We start from the raw sequence: 14,699 nt of genomic DNA on the forward strand, positions 1-14,699 counted from the left end.
AGGCCTGGAGCCTTCCAACTGAGTAATTTATTATGTGCTACGTAAACAAGGTACCGTGTGTTTTCAGTGAAGCTCAACAGATGTTTAGTTCAATCCATGGCACTACAAGTTCTGCTATGCCACCTTGATGTGCAAGTACAACAATCCCAATGTACCAGACTTAAAAGCCCCTCCCTGTAAATAGTAAGCAGGAGTTCCACGCTGAAATGAGGCAGTGCTGGGTGGATAATTTGGCTCAAATATGCCCCAAGTGTATGACTGTAGCCTGCAAACTGTTCCATGGATTCCACAGTGCCTGGATGTGATAGCACTGCAGAAAACACAGCTGTTTCATAATCCAGAACCTGCATAAATCAGCAGCCTATCTGCTTATATATTGCTGTGCTTTACCTTTTTGGCCCTTACTTCTTTTTCTTTGTGCAAACAGAAGAGATGCAGATTTGAAATCTGACTGAGTCTGGAATATTTTCCACATAATCTCTCATATGTTTTATAGTTCAAGCAAGAGCCTTTTCCTCATTCACCTATTTCTTCTTTCTTTGTTTGGCCTAGTAAACTTATCCATGTACTTTTTCTTGGGTTTTATAGCTATGTGTAGCTTTTGTAGTCCTCAGAGAATCAGTTCACTTAAATCAGGAGGGAAACTAACTAGCGGTACTAACAGGAGGGAGCACTGGTACATCTCAAGATAATGCCCGTGGTACCCGCTGTGAGCCTGATTGATATAAATCCAATGCCAGTGTGTTTATCCTTGATTTTAGTTAGAAATATGGTGTCTACAGCTGCCATCATTCAGAAGACAGGAAGAAGAAAGATCTTTTAATTGAAACTCATTCATCCGCAGTGCAATATGTGACTCTGCATTACAGCAAGAGTTAGAATATTACTTTCCTTAAACTGCAATGGAAAATATATCTTCCCATTTAACAACATTTTTAAAAGTAACCCTAAAAGTGTTTGGCACCAACAGTAAGGTGCATAAATCAAAAGTAGCTAAATGACTCTTAGCAAAATCTTCCCAGCATTGCTATTGCTTTGTGAATTGAGCTCAGTAGGTTTTCTTGTTTTTTCATTCAGACTTCAACCACAAATCACCTCATCTCTTTGCAGCTAGCATGTCTAGATCATGGTATGTTGGCTTCCAGAGTACTTCCTGGAAAGGCCAAAATCATATCACTCAGAACACTGAGAAAGAAAACGGAGACTCTCAAATTCTGTGCAAACTGAATTGCAGTCAGCTCCTTGTTTTAATGAGCTCTGAGGATTTCTAGTTTAATAAAAAGCTTCCCAGTCAAACACAAGTTTACTGTAATTGTGCTGGTGTTTTTTGTTTTGCTTTTCATTCAAAACCTCTTAGACATGCACATGCTTTCCTCACTAGAAATATCTGCCCAATATTACTCTCTCTGATATCCTGGCTTTTACCTATACCTCAGAAGAGTATTTGGGGGTGGGGGGAGAATTAGTGAAAAGATATTCAAGTACATCTTTTTTTTTATCAGAGACTCTTGCTTCCCTTTGTAGATTTCAGCATATTATGGGTCACAGCAGCAAACATTTCTCAAGGCAAGGAGAAAGCTTTGAAAATTTTCTTCCTACCTATGACCACTGTTGTGTGCCTGCCATTTTCCAGCAAGAACATTTTGTGCCTTAAAGGCACTACTTCAGTAATAATGCACGTTCCATTAGGACAGCAAATCTCAGTCCCCACGCTCCCAATACACATATGCACCCATAGAGGATCAGCACACAGACAAGCTCTCATTTTGGTAGGATATTTGACATGCAGGAATTGGACTGCCTAGGAATGATCAGCTATGGTTATAATCCTGCTATGCCGATCAGTAATGCTGCTTCACAATTGTATTCCCCTCCAATCAATCAGTAATATTTACAAAATCAGGCAAGTCATCAAATCATAGACTAATAGAAATTATATATGGACAATGACTAATAAACCATCTAGTCTCTCTCTCCTGCAAATGTTGGATAACTCCCTAAAGCTTTTTTTCCCAAGTGCTTTCTCCAGTCTTATTTTAAACATCCCAAGCAAAGCGACTTCCTCTATTCTCCTTTGAATATTATTCCGTATGTTAATACAGCTGCTTCTCAAACTTTCTCCTGCCTATGCAGCCAAAAATTTCTCTTGCTTAATTTAATGGAAAGCCCAGATATTTCATTTCTATCATGTTTCTTTAAGTAACCAATGGAGTTACCTTCTCTGAGTGAATACATAATCATACCACCTGAGAGAGCTCATTGTCAATAGCCCCTGCACCAGAAAAGAGAGAAATTTCCTAATAAAACAAATTTAAAAGCAACAAGGCTGACTGTGTAAAGCAAAAGTGGTTTTTAGGCCACAGGACTAACATGAAATTATTTACATGATCAAATGTGACTAAAGAGGTCTCTGAATTACTGTAGTAGCTATGCCCTGTCTCCATGCTGATTTGAAGCACAATACTTACAATGTCTGGATAGGTCTTGGCTTTGAACTGTACTTGTACATAGACCTGCTTTTAAAGGACACTACTCAACCCAGCCAACTCTCTCATATTTGTTCTTGCCTTTTTTTGCACACATGACATCATGGCTTGTATCTAATGTGAATTCCAGACTCTGGTATTGCTATTTCTTTCCGTGGCATTCTAGATGTGTAAATAACATTTTTTTCTGTCTGGCTCTTAGATGTAGGTATCTTAATGTGGCTCTCATATAGACAGTGACCAAACAATGCTGTAACTGTGCTGCTGTTTTCTACCTGTGCTGTACTTGAAGGAGGCTCCCTTGTCAACCTCCATCTTTTTGTTCTTCCATGGTAACTTTATTTTAGTACTTTAAAAAAAAAAAATTCAGTTGTTGCCCCATTCCTCTTTCCGTCATTGGCCAAGTGAGCATATTTTGAGGAATGTTTGATTGTCTAAGCTTTGTATAGCCCAAGCAAAGAAGAATCTGTTGGATGAAGATGTTTTGGACCAATGTACTTTTGCTTTGTGATTGTGAAATGTTACCTTTTTTGTAACCAGAAAACAAAAATTGTTTAGTAAAGGGATATATTTTGTGGGGGGTTTTGAAACTTTTAAGTGCAATGAAAAAAAGGAGGATGCTGAAGAAATGTATGCGCAAAAGTTTTAAAATAAAAAATTAAATTATATATATAAAAACACTTTATTTTGATTGTCATGGAGATTACTGTCCCAAATTCCTTTACTGTGAAGTTGATAATTGGCTAGTAATGACTATTTTTAACATGCTGCGTCTTACAAGAGATGGGATGATTCACTGCCAAATAGTCTCACATCTCAATGGAACTTTGGGAGCTCATGTGAAGCAATGGCATGATCACTGGCTTCTATGAGAGACAATCTGATCTCTCAGCCTCAGTGGATCTCTAAGCTGTAGTCCGTGGGCCACAGCCTAACGCAATGGATGATCCTGCAAAGTGCTCAATCATCAACTCAATTTATGGCAAATGCAAAATGGTAGCAAGTGAATACGAAAATTAGATGTGAAGTGACTTTTGAAAAGTGTGACATACTTCTCCGGGGGGACAACCTGGAACTGGGTACCACTGAGCCCTCTCTCACCAGCCTGGGTTACCTCACTCACTGTGATGCTGTGACAAGCTGCAGTCCTCTCCAAGACTTGTATTTACACTGCCATACACAAACAGTGACACACCCAGCTGCAGTTACATGAATGCTTTCACTACCACTTATGAACCAATAGAGGTTTCAGCCAGTTTCCCTCCAATTCCCTAGCCTAGGAACCTCCAACTATACTGTCTTGTCCTGGTCAAAAGCCTGACCAGTGTAAGTTTACTACCCAGTTCACCCCTTCCTCAGTGTGGAGAGGACAATGCACCAGCCTCTGTTCTTGAGCAGATTTCCCTTTTGCTCTTCAAACACCACGCTGTTTTAGGCAAAAAATATATAAGATTTATTAACTACAAAAGATACAGATTTTAAGTGATTATAAGTAATAAGTGTATAGATCAAAGTCAGTTACCTAGAAAATGAAACAAAATCACAATCTAATTTCTATAAACGAGACAGGATTTGAATTAAGCAGTCTCTCACCCTGATGGTACAAGCCGTTCTCAGATTCTTTCATACACAGGCTGGGATGCCTTCTTTCCCACCTGGGACCACCATTCCCCATTCAAAGTCTTTTCTTGCAGATGTGTTTCTAGTGTTGTGTTGTAGGGGGAGTGAAGCCCAGTGAAATCACTTTTATAGCTTCTTCCATGTGGAGGGAACTTCATTGTTCCAAGCAAAGTCCCCAGCACAGTTTGTGGAAAAGTACAGGCACAAGATGGAGTCCAGTGTAATATGTCCTTGCATGCTTTGATGAGCCATAACAGCCATTACTTACATTCTGGCTCTTAAAAGAAGAGTTTTGGGGGGAAATTGAGTGCAAGCACAATTGGTGACTGAAAGAAGGTAAAGGAGTTTGCATCACCATCATGGCTATCATCTCCACAGTCTTCTGGGAGCCTGGGATCCACCAGGACATCTTTGGGTCTTCATCATGTTCTTCTGATCTTGAGAGATGTCCTGACCACAACAGCCCAAGGGAGGACCCCAGAGGACACCACCATCTTCACTGGTTCCAGCTAAATTCCAAATACCACCTGGGATGTAAGACTGGCTCCCTCCCCATGTGTCCTTTTCCTTCCTCACTTCATTTCTTCTCTTTCCTAGCCCTCTCCTTTTTTCTCCTGTTTAATGAGCATCTATCTTAGCCAGCAAGACTGTATAGTGTGTAGCACTTGCTGAGCCTGTCACCAAAGATGCAGATAAAAGCAATGTCCTAAACAGCCTGATGCTGGTACAAGTTTCCCAGGTCCTAGAGTGACTATTAAAACCGTGTGCCATGACTCCAGTAGTGAGATAGCAAATGAACATCAACACCAGCAACAAAAGCTATATTTTCTATCTTTGCTGGTCTTTTTCTCTGCCCTCTTCATTTATCTTTGTTTCTTAGGGAAAAAAAAAAAAGAGGCTTGGCCTGTAACAACGACAGCTCCAGCTCATCTCAACTAATTGTTTCTTTCCCTAAAAGGCCAGTTGTTGCCATCTTTAATACCATGTCAAACCAGAGTGGGGGCTTAAAAAAAAACTCTCCAGCTAAAGGGAAAGGAAACAAGGGTAATGGGTAAAATGAAAGCCTTATTTAATACTTTACATTTCAACTCCTTTTCTTTTCCTTTATCTTTAATAAAAGGTTTAAAAGATTTTTAATGTGTTTGCCATGGTACGAAGCAGGCCGAAGTCTCTGTACACTTACCCCTGAACCTTGTTTAAAACTGTTTAATGTTGGCCAGTTTCAGACTTCTGTTAACACCTTTGGCTCTTTCCCATATATTCAATCTAAATTAATACAGCAGGCCTCTCCCAAGCTCTCCTGTTCCAGCTGTTCCACATAGTTTAAAGTACATAAATATTCATTGCAGATGAAACAGAACATAATTCCACAGCCTAGGGGTTAGGTGTGACATTTTCTAGGGTACATTCTGGCTCGATGAACAGCTGTCCCCCCTTAGTTTGCCACCCTGCAGATCCTTTTTATACTGCTTTGCTATGAGAGCAACCGCTCCTGGTCTGCTCTCACCACGCCTCCAGCATGTAAATTACACCCAGCTATAGCCAGGCCACTCATGAATTACACGGCAGCACAACACCAGCAAACTCCCAGTCCGACTTCCCCCAGAAATGTACGCGTTGTTCTGCCCAGCTCGCTCATATAAAGTCTCTCATTTTATTAATAGAAAATTATATGCACAAACACTTCAATCCAAACTCCCAGGACTCTGCTCTCCCTTCTTAGAAGAGAAGAAGATTTCGAAGAAGAGAAGTTCAAAATCCTCTCCAGCTGAGGTTCAGGGGACAAAGTATGTGTGGCTGAAAACTCCAAGCTGTTTCATTGTCGAGATTATTTTGCTCCTGCCAAAAAAATGGCCCTCTAACCAGGTGCTGGTCCATTTGATTTTGTTGACACCTGGTTGAGGCATTGACTAGCCTTTTGCCTCTGGGGAACTGGTTTGTGACTGCTCCCCAGACTTGGAACATGTCTTAGACTCACAGAACTCATCATAGACTCATAGAACTGGAAGGCAACTCAAGAGCGCTTCTAATCCAGTTCCCTGCACTCAAGGCAGGACTAGGTATTATCTAATCAAGCAGTTCTCAACTGGGGGTCTGCAATCCCCTGGGGTGCTGTGAACCATTTCTGGGGGACTGTGGGGCTGAAGACCCTCTGCCTGCATGCTGAGCTATACCCCTCTCTGCACATAGTTCCTAGCTTACTCTGCCCCACCCACCTGCACTCTGAATGGTTTTCAAACTTTTTGAGCTGAACCCGCCCCACCTTTTGAGTTATAATTTTTGGTTGTAGCCCTCCCCCCCGACATTAAACTACACCGATGCCTGAGGGCCTCTTGTGCCCAGTGGCCAGAGGCCCAAGTCCTCCACTCCACACCTCTGCTGGGCCCTGGAGTTTTTAATAGCAGGTTGGGGGGGGCGGAGTTCAGAAAGAGAGAGGTTGAGAACTCCTGATCTAGACCATCCTTGCAGGTGCTTATCTAACCAGCTCTTAAAAACACTCCAATTATTGAGATTCCACAACCTCCCTAGGCAATTTATTCCAGGGCTTAACCACCATGTCAGTTAGGAAAATTTTCCTAGTGTCCAACCTAAACTGCCCTTGCTGCACTTTAAGCCCATTGCATCTTGTCCTATTCTCAGAGGTTAACCAGAACAATTTTTCCCCCTCCTCTTTGTAACAATCCTTTATATACCTGAAAACTCTTATCATGGCCCCTCTCAGTCATCGTTTCTCCAGACTAAACAAACCCAATTTTTTCAGTCTTCCCTCATAGGTCATGTTTTCTAGACCTTTGATCATTTTTGTTGCTTTCCTCTGAGTTTTCTCCAATTTGCCCATATCTTTCCTAAAATGCGGCAGCTAGAACTGAACACAATATGCCAGTTGAAGCCTAATCAGCACAGCATAGAGCAGAAGAATTACTTCTTATGTCTTTCTTACAACACTCCTGCTAATACATCCCAGAATGATGTTCGCTTTTTTTGCAACAGCATTACACTGTTGAGTCGTATTTAGCTTGTGGTCCAATATGTCCCCAAGATCCCTTTCTGCAGTACTCCTACCTAGGCAGTCATTTCCCATTTTGTATGCGTGCAACTGATTGTTCCTTCCTAAGTGGAGTACTTTGCATTTGTCCTTACTGAATTTCATCCGAGTTACTTCAGACCATTTCTCCCCTTTGTCCAGATCATTTTGAATTTTAATCCCATCCTCCAAAGCACTTGCAACCCCTCCCAGCTTGCTATCGGCTGCAAACTTTATGCTCTCTGTCAATAGCTAAATCATTGATGAAGGTATTGAACAGAACCGGACCCAGAACTGATCCCTGCGCTACCCCGCTTGATATGCCCTTTCAGCTTAACTGTGAATCACTGATGACCATTAGGAATGGTTTTTCAACCAGTTATGCACCCACTTTATAGTTGCTCCATCTAGGTTGTATTTTCCTACTTTGTTTATGAGAAGGTCATGCGAGACAGAATCAATAGTCTTACTAAAGTCAAGATATACCACACCTACCACTTCCTCCCCATTCACAAGGCTTGCTACCCTGTCAAAAAAGCTGTTAGGTTGGTTTGATATGATTTGTTCTTGACAAATTCATGCTGACTGTTACGTATCACCTTATTATCTTCTAGATATTTGCAAAATGATTGCTTAATTACTTGTTCCATTATCTCTCTGGGTACAGAAGTTAAGATGACTGATCTGTAATTCCATGGGTTGTCCTTATTCTCCTTTCTATAAATTGGCACTGTAGTTCTGTAAACTGGCCCGATTCCAGTTCTTTGGAATCTCTCCCATCTTCCATAACTTTTTAAAGTTAATCGCTAATGGCTCAGCTATCTCCTCAGTCAGCTCCATGGGTGGCTGGTGCCCACCCACTCCCCTTGTGCCCAAGACCCCGCACCCACCCCTTCTCCTCCCCTCCCCCCAGGAGCCAAGAGCATCCCTGTGATGGCCCCCAGGCCCAGAGCTGGGCGGCCAGGCAGTACGGCCATAACTCCCACAGCCCCAGGCGACGGCGCTGCTCGCCCTAGTGCACCAGGTGGCTGGGCAGTGCGGTCTAAGCTCCAGACAGGTAGCGCAGCCCCAAAATCAGCCACCGTAGTAAATGGTCATAAATTATGAATTTTCAAATGATAACTCCGAAAGCATATTTTGTATTAAATTTATCACAATCCTGTAAAAGTGGGTGAACATAGGGGTACTATCTGGCACATTAGTGCACTCATCTGTGATATGGATGACCCAAATTCAAGTCTCTATTTCAGTATTTTATACAAAATGGAATTCCCCTGCATAGCAGGGCACCTGAAAGTTAGGCACTGAACTTCTCAACCTAAGTCCCTCTTGTGAATCTCACCCTTAGTATCCTCACACATTAGTTTAACAATACCATAATTTTATAATAGTTTAGAAGCAGAGCTGGGGGGCTACAACAAGAAAGAGAATATTGCTCACATTTAAAAATGAATTTTCTTCAGTAGTGTTTTCACCCTGTTGTAGTTGTTTGCCACTAACATTAAAGCAATTCAGTTTTACACACACAAATTTGGAGTGTTATAGATAATGGGATGTTAGTAGCTTAACATAGCAAGGGCACAGTGTTCTTATACCACCACAGAAGCAATTCAATGAGCAGACCAGGATCTACCCACACTCGTCACAGCTAGATCTCAGGGCCACACACACTATGCCTTTGTGTGCATGTGAGAATACTAAACTCTATGATCAGCCAATAAATCTTACAGGAGCTGGCATTTTTCTAAGAATGGTGCCTCAGGCAAGGCCTGTATGGCCTAGAAAGGCAAATACCCTGATCCTGTTTATCTGTTACCTCTCCTAAGAGAGTTCCCTAGCTGTTGTTTCAATCTTTCCTTCCAATTGTAGGAGAAGTGCTCATTCACCTAGAAAACAGAAACAATACCTCACAACTTTTGGGAACACTCCCAACTAACCAGCACAAATAGAATATTGAGCACTGAATGCGCAGTAGCAAATTGTAATGTAACTTTGAAGAGCCAGTAGTGTATGAAATCACAATCTGATTATAAATGTTCCAGGAAAGAGAGAGAAAAAATATTGCAGTAACATCTTCACTGTTAATTGCTCCCAGATGTGGAGCATGCTACTTTGCTTTACTCACTTAACCTTTATGCACATTAGTCAATGGGATTATTCAGGTACATGTGTAAGCTTTTATAGGATCAGAGCTTCAGCTTCAAGCAAAGCTGGCCCGTTCTGGAAATCCCCAGGATCCATTGATTCTGAGAAGAAAGCAAATATGTTAATGTTTGGGGAACTAACCAAAAATCGTGCCCTAAATATCTCCACAATTACCAACATCAACTCGCTAATCAAAATTAGTTCTACAGGAAGAGGAAAACTCTCTCTAGCAGAAACAAGATGAATGATTTGGCCAGACTTAATTTGCAAGAGTTAAAGTGTTTGGATTGGACTTGTTGGCCTCCTTTCTAGGCTCCTTACCACAGTGAAACTATTCTTTTTATTTCTAAATATTATAGCAATATATTCCATGGCCTACACTTAGAGCAACCCACCTATGTTGCTCAGGGTTATGAAAAGGCAACATCCCTCCCCCCCACACACACTGAGCAATGTATTTAGGCTGACCTAAGTTCCCATGTTGATAGTGCTAGGTCCATGGGAAAATTTTTCTGTTGAGCTAGCTACCCACTCTGGGGGAAGTAGATTTTACCTACGCTAATGGGAGAACTCCCTCCCTGCAGCATAGGTAGTGTCTACTCTGAAGTGCTACAGCAGTGCAATTGTAGCATTTCAAGTGTAGCCAAGGCCTTTAAAACCCATGACATTGAAAAGAAATAATGCTTTTGCACCTTAAGTGTTAATGTTTTCGAGCTTTTTGGGCCCAGGGAGGCGCTGCAGGTGCCGCTCTGGCGGATCTGGCAGTGCATAGCCTCCTCCATTAGGTACTTGCAGTAGCAAAGTTCTCAAGCTGCTCGAATTCTGGAGGGGAACGAACGGCAGATGGAGCAATGGGTGACGATGGTGGCTTTGCCAAGCCAGTAAAGGCAACAGTGTTGTTTGTTGCTGACAGAGAAGGTAAGCGGACACAAAGCACAGTTGTTAAAACCGGTTTGCCTAGGCATAGTCCCCTGGGTAAGGGCTCCGCAGGGATAAAAGTCCAAGGAAGATCTAACTAACTACAGTAACAAACAACTATATACAACTAGAAACTATGTACAAAAAAGAAGCGGACAGCAGATCTTTTAGCAAGCTCAGAGTACCAAGGCACAAGGGTTCTGATGCTGGCTATGCAGCTGTAAGAAGGAACTGGAGTGGCATTGACCCACACAGCCTCAAAGCCTTGGACGTGTCACAAGTGTGCCGCACGTGCAGGTCAATGGACACTACTATGAACAGTTCCAGCTCTGGTGCATGGCGTGCATGCACACCCGCATTTGGAATCTGCATAGGGATCATCTCTCGAAAAAGAAGCTGAGATTTTTACTGAAACCCATAACTGCAGGATCTGAGATTTTAAGACCAGCCCCAAATAAAAACATTCTCTTCCCAAGGGAAAAGGAAGCTCCTCCTCTCACTCAGACACCTAGGAGGAGGAAGCTGTGCAGTACCAACAACCAAGAAGTAGCACCAGCCTGGCATTTTTGTTTGGGTGTTTAAGGTTGAAAGTATTTGCTTGGGCAGTAGCAGTGAGGTTGGGGATTTGGTTGCATCTTCTCATTGTTGTGCTCTTAGATGTGGCCACACTGCAGCTGACACTCAAGAACATTGTTCATTGTCTTAATGCAGCTGATCTGGATTTTGTTACTGTTAAGCAATCATATGTTGGTCCTGGAAATAGATGTTTTAAGGTTTCTGGACAATATGTAAAAACAAAAAACCACTGCCAGGTCGATAGCTACATTGTTGAATAGCAGGACAGCCTTAGACAGCAAGAGCCAGTATCTTTCCTTTCTCTAAAGGAAGATGGATTGTACATATTGCTCTAAGAGCTTACATTCAGGAAGATGATTAATTTCTAACTGAAGGGCAAATATTTTTAGGCCAAGTATTTTCAGGGCGTTGCTGCGGCTGTCTGTGCACTGCATCTGACATGAAATAGAAACCACTTCGCTACAGTTATATCCCAGGAGGCGTTCACAAGGTTGGGGAGGGGGAGGCAGGAGGGAGACATGAGTGGCTCTACTGTTTCACAAGAAAATAGACTCTAATAATAATTAAGGGAAAGGCATATCCAATTAATAAAGCAATACTTTTTTTTTTTCCAAATTGGTGGCAAACAGTTAGTTATTTTTTCCTTGGAGAGCTCAGCTGACAAGGTTTCTTTCCTCTTTTGTCCCCCTATCTCTTTCAATAATCATTCTTCTTCATGCAAATATACTTGGAAAGGGGAGAACAGTAAAAGGTTAAAATGGAAGCAGACTATCTTTCATCAACATGGTAATTTTGCCGCTTGGCTCAGCACCAAATGTTCGCAGCAGCCACTAGCTGCCATTCCAACATGAGTGAAAGGATCTTTAATAAGAGTGTAAATAAAAGCCAGGCTGAGAAATGAGTTTTGCATTCCAGCAATCACTAGCCTAACCTCTGCTGTAAATAGTCTCTCAGAGCAGCACAGATGGAGTACCTGCACCTGGGGATCAAGGCAATCTCTAAGCAGTGCAATTTAAACAGCTGGGTACAATTGAAACATGAATTAGCTGGGATAGGCTGAGGAATTCCATTTTGCGTATTATGTAAAAACAAATAATTCAGTCATTTCTTTTTGCCTTTAAAAAAAGAAAAATATCCTCCCTGACATGATCTTGTGGGAGGTGCTCTTCACTGCAACTGATAAATTAATCTAACCATGAGAATTTACCACAAGGTGCTGTAAAAACAGGGTCCTAATTTATTATCATTGATTTAACTGCTTGAGAGTGATTTATCCGATCTCTGTTCAGATAGTGAAGACACCAGATGAATACTCGGTCACTCTGGGCTTTGTGTGCTTTGGATTGGCCTTATTAATTCAGAGCGGAAGGTCTGCTTCAATGTCTTACTGAGAGAGTCAAAAGTACTTGGTAACTGAACCATTTTAAAGACTTTTTTTTAAGCTTTACTAACACTGCTAAGTGCTAAGCATTTACAGAACACAAAACAAGTTCCTCATTAGCTAAGAAATGGCAAGGATTCATTTAGCACTGCTCACAAAAAAGGGTTTTTGTCTTGCCATTGTAAGAGTTTTTTTAAAACACGGAGTTTTTTGTTTGGTTGTGTTTTTTTGGGGGGGGGGGCTGTGGATAGGAATCTAGAGCATTTTGTGAGATCACGTGAGCTTACAAACACTATGGAAAACTAAAAATGTCTTTGGAAAAGGATAAAGGAGTTTGGTGCAAGAGATTACTCACTACTACTTTTTTTTAAAGATAGATTTCATATCCACCTCAAAGCTTCACTTTCTGTATATCTCTTACCATTCTGTCCTCTGTTACATCATTACTAGTGATAGAGTCTATTCATTATTGTGTAAATATAACCTCATTTCAGCAGGATATTACTTTTGGTTACAATAGTGTATGGTACATTCTCATTTTAATGTCACAACTGAGTGATGCAATTGCATTGCATGAGTAAGAAGGGAAAGGATAAAAGGCAGAAGAAAAGGTGGGTGGTCTATATACAGCTTAACAAGCATTTTTAAAGGAATGTGACATTGAATATAGATGTTTTAAATGATTAGCTGCATAATAAAGTCTGGGTACAGCCTCCTCCAGTCCTTCCCGTTGGGAACAACAGAACAAAGCACACGTATGCACAAAAAATCACACAGGTGAAACCACAATAATTTCTTTTATTTATAGCCCTAACCAGAAAAACAGACAGGGAGCAGCTGAGTACCAATTTATTTTTCTGTCTGAACTGATATGTGGTGGGTTAAATGTCATTGAGTTGGAAGGTTATGCATTTAATTCACTGCCCAGCTTTAAAGAAGATCTACAAGGCTATAAGTAATTGTCTTGCCACCTTTCAAGGTGGGAGAGAGAAATCCTACAGGCTAGAATTGGCAATATGGACTTGCAGTCATTTCATTGTTCCTATGAAATTCTGTTTGAACTGCAATTAAGGTGATCCATTTGATCCTGTTATAAGAAACTGGAAAGCAGAAAGTAACTTCTCTCCTAAGAACTAACCAATAACAATTATTTTAAACAGGAGAAAGGTGACTTAGAACCAATTTCCAAATATACAAAAAACAAAAGAATATTGAACAGATAGCCAAGGAAAACGGGAGGATAGATGTTCATACAGCTATCTACTTTATCAAAAGGTTCTTAGGACTGCTTTGAATTTTTAATTAAATAAGATTTTTTAAAAAATAGCTTATAGAGGAAAAGTGTCATAATTTAAACAATCTTTCTACATACTAGACAGACAAGGTGGGTGAGGTAATATCTTTTTATATATTCAACTTCTGTTAGTGGACCAACTTCTGTTAGTGAGAAAGACAAGCTTTCGAGTTACGCAGAGCTCTTCCTTGGGTCTGAGCCCAGACTATAGAGATCAGATGTCCCAATTTTATAGGGACAGTCCCTATATTCGGGACTTTGACTTATATAGGCACCTATTACCCCCTACCCGCTGTCTCAATTTTTCACACTTGCTGGCTGGCGACCCTACTATAGATAGCCACTTAGATTCTAAATAGGAGACGTCAGATGGAATAAGAAAACGCCACCAAGTTTTCAGGCAACCAAAATATCAAAAATACAACTGTTGTACACAAGCAGGCTGGCTCCAAATTTATAAACAAAGGAGCCCTTGTGATGAGTGGTAACGTGTGAGATTAGTGACCAATAAAGACAGATTTCACAAATATATATACACAAAACTCTATATACCCACAACAATACATGGGGTGGAGGACTGGACACATCATCATGCTCAGCAGCCACCTATGCAGAGGCAACAATAAAAAACAGTTACCTATCTTCTCGTAACTGTTGTTCTTCAAGATGTGTTGCTCGTGTCCATTCCAAGTAGATGTATGCACAGACATTGGAAGGTTTTTTTTCCCCCCCTAACAGTACCCGTTGGATCAGCTGGGTGCCCCCCCTTGAGTTGCGCCTTCATGGCACTGCATATAGATCCCTGTTGACCCACTGCCTCCTCAATTCTTTCTTCCCACCAGTGATGGTTATTGGAGCTGAGTGTCTCTCTTGCTTCAGCAAGCGTTTCCCCTAGTAACCCTGCTGCCAGTCAGAATTGGCAGCAACAAGGGCTGGGTTCAGTATCTAGGGGTTCCTTTTCAACACTGCAACACAAAACCAGCTCAAGCCCCCACCCTGTAACCTGGGACAATTACACACCACCCCTTGGGTGCCTCTAAGAGGCATTACTTCTCGCACAGGCACTGAGTTTGAATGTAGCAAAAACTTTTAATAAAAGGAGGGAAGTAACTCAGCATTAATTTGGGAAAACAGCGCAACTAGGGTTCATAAACATAAACTGAGCAAAAGACCCACTCCCAAATAAGTTGGGCAGTATTCGTTTCCCCTCAGGTTCTTAAGTCCAGCAACCCAAAAGTCCCTTTAACATGCCCA

The sequence above is a fragment of the Dermochelys coriacea genome, chromosome 1, assembly GCF_009764565.3.
Source record: "Dermochelys coriacea isolate rDerCor1 chromosome 1, rDerCor1.pri.v4, whole genome shotgun sequence".
Lineage (NCBI taxonomy): Eukaryota > Metazoa > Chordata > Testudines > Dermochelyidae > Dermochelys > Dermochelys coriacea.